General features: G+C 43.1%; 1 protein-coding gene across 3 annotated transcripts in view; it reads left to right on the top strand.

The window, feature by feature from the left end:
• Nucleotides 1-1,237: 1,237 nt before the first annotated feature.
• Nucleotides 1,238-8,621, top strand: part of pam (peptidylglycine alpha-amidating monooxygenase) — a 66,403-nt gene continuing 59,019 nt past the window's right edge. For all 3 annotated transcript variants that reach the window (XM_031578139.2, XM_031578140.2, XM_031578141.2), the window contains exon 1: nt 1,238-1,523. The gene's annotated coding sequence lies outside the window, so the exon portion shown is untranslated. The remainder of the gene's footprint in view (nt 1,524-8,621) is intronic.

Below are 8,621 nucleotides of genomic sequence, written 5' to 3' on the forward strand. Positions count from 1 at the left end.
AACCCTCTTCTACCAGTTTTCCTTTACTGATAGATACACTAGATACTACAACCGTTAAGTTTCACTTTCATCCTTGCCCATTTCAGATCGTCATTCAACGTTGTCGTGTCACCCATATAAGTTTGGATGGGAGGTGACCGGGTGCCGTCCTGCAGCCTCTCACCACCAGCCCATCGAGATGCTCTTATAATAACCTCCATTGCCATGGTGACGGCCAATCCAGCCCATAGAGATGCTCTTATGATAACCTCCATTGCCATGGTGAAAGCCAATAGTCGAACGGTGCATCCAGCCATGATGCCAATCTCCAGGTTGCTGCAAGGATGTGGTGTACTTATGAGGAAGCACTACTGAATATCCTCACAATATGCTTTGAATTACGCTGAAATCTTCTCAGGGACCTTAAAGTAACTGAATGCCTTCCACAACAGACTGAGTGGCACCGATCCAAAGGCATTATAGAGGTCCAAAATAACCACATGGATTACTCTGCCTTCTGGTCACGCCTTTGGTGCCAAATCATGCTACTATCCAAACATCCAAAAAATCCCATTCCTGCTTTTTTGCACAGAAATATCTATCAAGCTATTTGTCTGCAAATAGGAGACCAACCTCCCTGCTACCACACGAAAGATCTTTTCTTCCACATTTAGAGGACAGACAGGGCAAAATTGGTCTGTGGTCATAATTTGTGTATGATTAATAACCTGTCTAGTCTATTAATTCAGTCAAGACATTCAGTTAAAAAGCACTTCAGGATAGAGTATCAACTTAGGCTAGTGAAATTATTTCTAAAACTGTCATGTCACCCCAGTACCATGCGATTTACTCGATTTTTTAAGTTACATTCAATTCCATTTTATTTGTGTAGTGCCAAAACAATAACATTGTTTACAGAGCCCAGGGCCTGAACCCCCTTTAAGTTCAACATAGTTCAAAACCATTTGTTACTCGTCTGTATTATCTCTGATCTCTGACTGAACACTGTCCATTTATTCAACTAAAAAGCAGAACATTGATGGGTCTAAAACCCATATTAGAATGGCAAACATTTACAAACGCTACGTGTTCTGCTCCATTTGATTCAAGCTCTTTAGATTCAGAATTAACACTGTACACTTTTCATGTGCTTATTGCTTTGCAATTGAGATTTCTGATTAATGCACTTCACAATATGCATTGACTTAGGCGACACGAAGTTGGACAAAGGCAACTTTTGAGCTTCAAATCAACCGGGGGTTGACGCAATGCAACATGAACATATTTCCCCGCCCAACATTAGGATATGTCTTATCCCGCATTGCGTTAACCACATTTGGGAACAAAGTACTACGTGCACAGGACCACATCTACCACCAGCTACCAGACTGACGTGTACACGATTCGATATTCAGTTACTTCGTATCGATTCTTCTTTAACGATGTCTTATCTCTCTTCCCGTCTGAGGAAGAAGTCGAAACAAGTGAAATGAACAGTGAGAGTGAACTGAAGGCGTCAAGTGACGGGAGTGAAAACAATCCATGTAAGTAAATCTGGATGCCTTCTTTTTGTCAAAGCAGATAATCGCAACCGCAATAATGTCATGACTAGTCTTCAAGTCAGTGTCATAGGAAAAAGTTTTACCTGTCTGTCATTAACCTGCCTTTATGCGTGTGATTGTTCGTGAGATTTTACTGAAGTTGGTTGAGGAGCCAACTTATCTACGTCACGAACACCAAATACAATACAAGACCGTGTTTAGCTAGCTAATTTTCTAAGCTTTTCTAGTGGCCATAGGCTTGCAAAACGAGGGGATAATAATGTCTGGGAATATCTTAGAAGATAAAACTCACTCTCTATCCCGTTATGAAAAATGCAAAGTAAACAACAGTGACAGTAACATTGCCCAGTTAGCTACCCTAAGTAAGCTAGCAAATCGATGTTGCAGTTGTTGCATCTTTATTTTGTGAGGCATGTTAGCATGGAACAGCGCATGTTTTGAGAGGCAGCTACAACACCTTCATCGAAACCTTAAACCACTAAATCCATTTGCGTAAATGTCCGTGTCTGTGTGGTGTTCATTGTCGAGGGAACAACTTGCCTGAATTGCGTAGCCTACTTACTTTAGACATGAGTGAGTAACTTGAGTTCAGTTTTGAGGGTGTCTGAGAGAATCCTCTAGTCTCTGAGAACATGTTGCCATTGGGTAAAATCTGACGACACCATTGGCTCTCACTGCCATACGTTAGACTATGGTCTTTCTGAAACACTAAATGATGTTTTCAGTGTTGCTACCTGGATACATTTATTAATTAAATGTAGACATTTAAACATACTTGCTGGAATTAGTAAACGAAGGCAGCAAAGATAAATGTTCTCCCACAGATTAGACTGTTGGCAAAAAAGTACAAACTTGACTGGAACTGGAGTTCTAAAACTCACAATTCTTTTTCTCACTTCAAGAACATTGTCACAGTCAGATCCTGCATTTCAACAGATGGTTCAGCTTAGTCATGCATTATGTGTTGTCTGGCATAGAATATTACAAAACACTTTTCACTGACCAAATTATCCAAAGCAAACAACTGATGTAAAATGAAGAGTGTTCAGTACTGCCACGAGCACAGAGAGAAGAGAATTGATCTAGATTAGGATCACTATCATGTTGTTTGTTTTCAAACAATTACAATACCTGTAGGCAACTTTATCTTTCCTTTTGATGTATTGATCTCAGTCCCTTTCGGTGTCTAAGTAGGATCACTGTCAAGATAGTGGTCTGTACCTTTTAAGACCTTTACCTTGTATGCCTACTTCAATACCTTTTCATGAAGCACCATGCCAAAGTATTTTTGTGTGGCTTATTCAGATAAAGAGAGAAAGGAAATGGGTGGAAGAGAGAGTGTGGGTTGTGGGCCATAGACATATATGTCTATGGTGGTGGGCTACCAGTTGTGGGTTGTGGACAGGGAACTGAACAATACCTGGCTACACCAATAGGGGTCCTCACAATTGTAGGCAAGGTTCTTTTGATTTGATTTTTTTTTTTTAGCATGATTGTTTGAATTGTTGTAAACAGCAGCCTCTTTTTATAGTGGGTTATCATCTAAAGTAATCAGCACACACGTCTAAAAGAGAAGACTATTCATTCTCAAGCACGGCGCTAAGTGGCTAGAAGATGATATGCGACCAACCTCCTGCGCATCACGACCGGGTGTTCTCCGACTCCAACCTCCTGCGCATCACGACCGGGTGTTCTCCGACTCCAACCTCCTGCACATCACGACCGGTTTCTCATTACATTATTGGACCATGTCTGAGCGTCGGCTCCACAAAGCCTGAATTTGCATTTCAGACGTCTCATAAATATTGTAATGCCCCCCCCCCCCCCCCCCCCCCCACACACACAGATGATTGAGGCAGAAGCCATCTTTGGAAAGCCTTTCAGCCTGATGCCACACTTGAAAATCCTCTCCAATTAGAGCCTTGTGTTTCTCTGTTAGTTTACAGCCATATGTTTTCCCTGTAGCAGAGGAGTATGCAACAGCACAGCTATTTAAAGCGGTTTGATATGCCGTGTTGCATGGCATCGCAGACTTGGCAACAGTCATCTTTGCCCCTATCTTTAGTGAGGGTGTCAGGGCTGCGGCGTGTGTGCCGCTGTTGCGTAGAGACAGACGTGCTGTGTTCACAGAGTGTCCATGCGCACGTTGGTTGCCATAGTTGCCTTCGCACTGGCTCTTGTGTGTGATGGCGTCATCACCCATGCTGAGTTGACTCTAGGCAACCACCCTTTTTCTTCTTCTCTTTCTCTCTCTCTCTCTCTCTCTCTTCCCACCACTCTCCTTCACTCTCTCTCTCTCCCTCTCTCTCTCGCTCTTTTTCTCTCTCTCTCTCGCTCTTTCTCTCTCTATCTCTCTCTCTCTCCACCACTCTTAGTTGTTCTCTGTCTCCTCCATCACTCTCTTTTCTTGTGTTGCTTGCCTTCTGTTATGCCTCCAAACCTATTAAGACAAGCAGGTAGGAGTTCAAAGTACTTTTTTTGTCATTGTCACAAAAACAACGAGACAGTAGAGGCAGCAACAGACAGCTAAAAACTTAAATTGCTGTGGACATTAACTGCCACAGCTAAATAATAATAAATAACAATCAATGAATAGATAAATAAATATCCCTGAGTAAATTAAAAAAGAAATATATACATTGAGGTGCATCAATAGTTGCAGGGTGGAGTGTTAAGAGTGCAGTCTATGAGGGCGGGTAGGAGGCTTGGGTCTCTTGAGGTTCGGAATATGCTTTCCTTCGGCCTGTGGTCTCACACTCTAAACCAGAGTGCAAATCACTGAATCGTTTTCCATTCATAACTTCCATCCATAGCCCCGTTTGATGGTCAAGGTGAAGTGGCTTTCTCTCTCTAAGGTTCTGCAGCCAAAGTATGACGTGTGTGTGTGTGTGTGTGTGTGTGTGTGTGTGTGTGTGTGTGTGTGTGTGTGTGTGTGTGTGTGTGTGTGTGTGTGTGTGTGTGTGTGTGTGTGTGTGTGTGTGTGTGTGTGTGTGTGTACGATTCTATTTGGGTTTTGTCTGTTGGTGCAACACTCTTAGGCTTCTGAAGTGTCTGAAGGTGAAACTGCAACAGATCCAGTGTGGGTGCTCCCCAGGCCGTCTGTGTGGTGCAGCTGATTGATGTGTGCAGTTAGAGGGGAAATGTGGATGTGAGCGGGAAGGAGGGAGAGAGACAGAGAGGAATAGAGATGGAAAGAGAGAGAGATAAAGAGATAGAGAGAGAGAGAGAGAGAGAGAGAGAGAGCATCAGATCAATAGAAATTGCTGTTATGAATCTAGGAATGCTTTTCCGTGTTTTTCCATTGCCTGTGAAATGTCAAGTTAACCGACTGCGAAGGTCAATACCCCTTGCAATTGTAGACGTCATGCTGATTGCTATGCTAAAATGTAGCTGCCTATTAACATCAATATTACAGATTCTCAGGCTAAATGTAATTGTATTCCTTGCAGAAAGTGGGTTGTGTGTCCTGTGGGTATAAAAACAGGCTGCTGACTCCGCTGTTTTTCCCTCACTACTAAGACAGGCTACAGCTGGCATTTGTAATGTCAAATTTGAGAATGTGTGAAGAATGGGGAGTTAACAGAGTTTTTCTATTCACAGTCCTGCCAAAAAGGAGTCAGACATTTTTTTTACAAATATTTTGGAGTTAGTAGTTGTTGATGAGGTTGTCATGATGTTATTTATAACTAGAACGCTATACTCTCTGTTTTTCCCATAAACCTCGAAGGTAAACGATACCGGTATTGTCTGTCTAGTTGTGTGTACTTGTGCAATTTGAGCTGAGCTGCTTTTCTCAGCCCTTGGCCAGGGGCTATGTTTTGTTGATATAAAGGCAAGGTCTCGACTAGGGAGGAGGCCTGAGAGAATATCTCCTTCCCTCCTAGTAAACAAGAATGAAAAGGGGAAGTCGACGAGATTTGGCCAAGTATGTTTATTTTACGGATGACAAATGAAAGGAAATGATTGATTGCACACATTGGACTAATTCACGTTCTGCTGGGGAGATGTTCCTGCTATCAGTATTACCAGTTATGTGCTAGCGAAACAAACTGTAAGCATGCTTGGACTCAGCCCTCCTTCACAAGCCGTGGGTGTCATTCATTCAGCCCCCCTTCACAAGCCATGGGTGTCATTCTTACCTCTCCTCCTTCACAAGCCATGGGTGTCATTCTTACCTCTCCTCCTTCACAAGCCATGGGTGTCATTCTTACCTCTCCTCCTTCACAAGCCATGGGTGTCATTCTTACCTCTCCTCCTTCACAAGCCATGGGTGTCATTCTTACCTCTCCTCCTTCACAAGCCATGGGTGCCATTCATTCAGCCCCCCTTCACAAGCCATGGGTGTCATTCTTACCTCTCCTCCTTCACAAGCCATGGGTGTCATTCTTACCTCTCCTCCTTCACAAGCCATGGGTGTCATTCTTACCTCTACTCCTTCACAAGCAATGGGTGTCATTCTTACCTCTCCTCCTTTTGGAGTTCGGTTCCATTAGTCTATGTTCCAGTTGTGGATTGAAGCTAGTGACTAGTGATGGCACGTGAATGGTGTGGCCAGTATGATGAAATAGTGAAAAGGCCCAAGGAGGAGTTTACTGTCAATTTGTGAAGTTGGATTTCAAAACAAGGGGATTGCCCTGACCCATACCTGTTCCCTGTTAGCCTAATCCACATGGTCTCTGTTTGGGCCCTGGGGATGGGTCAGTTCCATGGCTTTACCTCACTCTACAGGAACATGCAAATGCTGTATTTGGCCATTATTTGCCTCCAGCTCGTCCCTTATTTCCATATGTTAGCTCAGTGGCTGTTATCCTGGATGTCTATGATTGCCCTTTGCACTTAACCTAGTCTTGCGGTGTCAGAGTGACTTTGCTTTTGGGCTACTGAGTTTTGGCACTGTGTTGATCTGGGCACAAGCTTTGGTGTTGGATTGCAACCAAAACCTAATGCAAACAAGGCTGTCTTTTCCTCTCACACTTTCTCAGTGCTAACATGCTAATCATTCTGCTCCCGTTAAGACTGATGCCAGACGCACAGTATGTATGTTGTGTGCGTGTAGCTCCACAAACCCACCTTTAGCCATTTAGCCCTTGCTTAGCATTTATTATTATTAATATATATTAGCGTGTTTTAGTTCCTATGTGAGGCAACAAAAGTGGTTATTTAGCTGCGCCACCCCTTCACCTACTGATTGCCCGTGTGCTCTGCATCTTAAAACAGGCCACTTAAAGATGCAGTCCACCATTCTGGCGAAAGGTTGTTGATATTTGAGCTCAACGGCCAATCAAGTGACACACCTCCCAGCAGTGCTCCTGAGGCAGCCGCCGGTAGAATTGTTTACGGCTTTTCCGAGCCACTATGTTTGTTTTCCCATTTACAGCTCCAGGACGGTATATGAACACCAGAGGTTTTTTTTTTAAGAGCACACACTAAATGGACAGTTAGAGGATCGAGAGGAGCAATTCACAGAAATAAAATAAAAAATGGATTAGAATTGTGGACTGACCTTTAATGTTATTGTTGTTGTTGTTGTTTTTTTTACATAACAATGTGAACCATTATTTTGGACACAGCCCCATCCCTCATGCAACCATGTTTGTTTTCTAAAATATCCATAGGAAAACATCCATAGGCAAATCTTCCGCTTAGAAATTCATCATTGCCATTCATCATTATCAAAATGTGCATAAGAGTACCTACTGGTTGACTTTAAACAAATCACCATCCCCAGCACTCCAACACTAAGGCTGACTTTTTATGTTTAGTAATGAAACACTTAAAATACCTGTCATTGTGTTTGGAAATTGATCTCACTTAACATTCATCAACCCAGCCTGCATGACCATCGTGTAGTCTGAATAAAGATCAGCCACCAGCAAGCAGTGACTGCGGGCTTAATTGGTGCACTTCTCTTAAGTGGAACAAAATGGGCCAAAAACATATTTGGGCTGGTAATCACATGACTCATCGCAGCAAAATGCCTCTTTCATTTTCTGTTTTTTTTTGTTAGATAATCTGCCACCATTATGTCACCATTATTTCCTAAAGCACCATTATCATAATACAGAATTTCCACATAAACATTTCCTTCTTAAAGATTGAATTGTTGTTTTTTAGCCTATTGTAGGAGGCCCAGTAGGCTAAATGTGCCTTCACATTGTATGAATCTTTGCAGATTAAATTAAATTAAATTAAATTAAATTGAATTGAATCAAATTGACTGAGAAAGCCTTATTGAATGTTTCAATATTCTGCTTTCCACTAGGATGAATAGAATGGAACATTTCCATTAACATAGTTCACCTGCTGAATCATTCTGCAGAACAGCTATTTGGATGAAAATGTCACAATAATTGAATCATCAAATCATTAGATATGATTTGAATCGAAATAAGCGAAATATTTGCTCCCACCTTACTGATTTAATCTGCATTCAACCAAAAATGTTCTCACATGTTTAGGCTAGGCTCAAGGTGCTGTCTCCACAATTTCTGACCGAGCGAAACCAAACACAGTCTCCTCGTGCTGGGCTCAGGAAACCAAACACAGTCTCCTCGTGCTGGGCTCAGGAAACCAAACACAGTCTCCTGGTGCTGAGCTCAGGAAACCAAACACAGTCTCCTCGTGCTGGGCTCAGGAAACCAAACACAGTCTCCACGTGCTGGGCTCAAGGTGGCTGCTGTTGACTCGTGGGTTTCCTGGTGATGAAAAGACCCCTGTTTTCTACCACTGGCATATGGAGAGAGTTGGGCACTGAGCTGTCCCTCCCTCCCTCCCTCCCTCCCTGCCTACGCCTCCATAGCTTGGCATCGGGTCTGTCTGCCCTTGGGCACTCTCTCTCTCTGTCTCTCTCTAACTCTCTCAATCTCTCTCTCTCTCTCTCTCTCTGTCTCTCTCTCTCTCACGCTCTCTCTCTCTGTCTCATTCTCTCACTCTCTCTCTCTCTCTCCCTCTCTCTCTCTGTTTCTCTCTCTCTCTCTCTAACCCTCTGTCTCTCTTTGGCTCTCTTTGGCTCCCATTCTCCCTCCCTCCCTCCCTCTCTCTCGCTGTATCTCTCTCCCTCCCCCCCTTTCTCTCTCTCTC

The sequence above is a fragment of the Clupea harengus genome, chromosome 12 (genome assembly GCF_900700415.2).
Source record: "Clupea harengus chromosome 12, Ch_v2.0.2, whole genome shotgun sequence".
In the NCBI taxonomy this organism is placed as follows: domain Eukaryota; kingdom Metazoa; phylum Chordata; class Actinopteri; order Clupeiformes; family Clupeidae; genus Clupea; species Clupea harengus.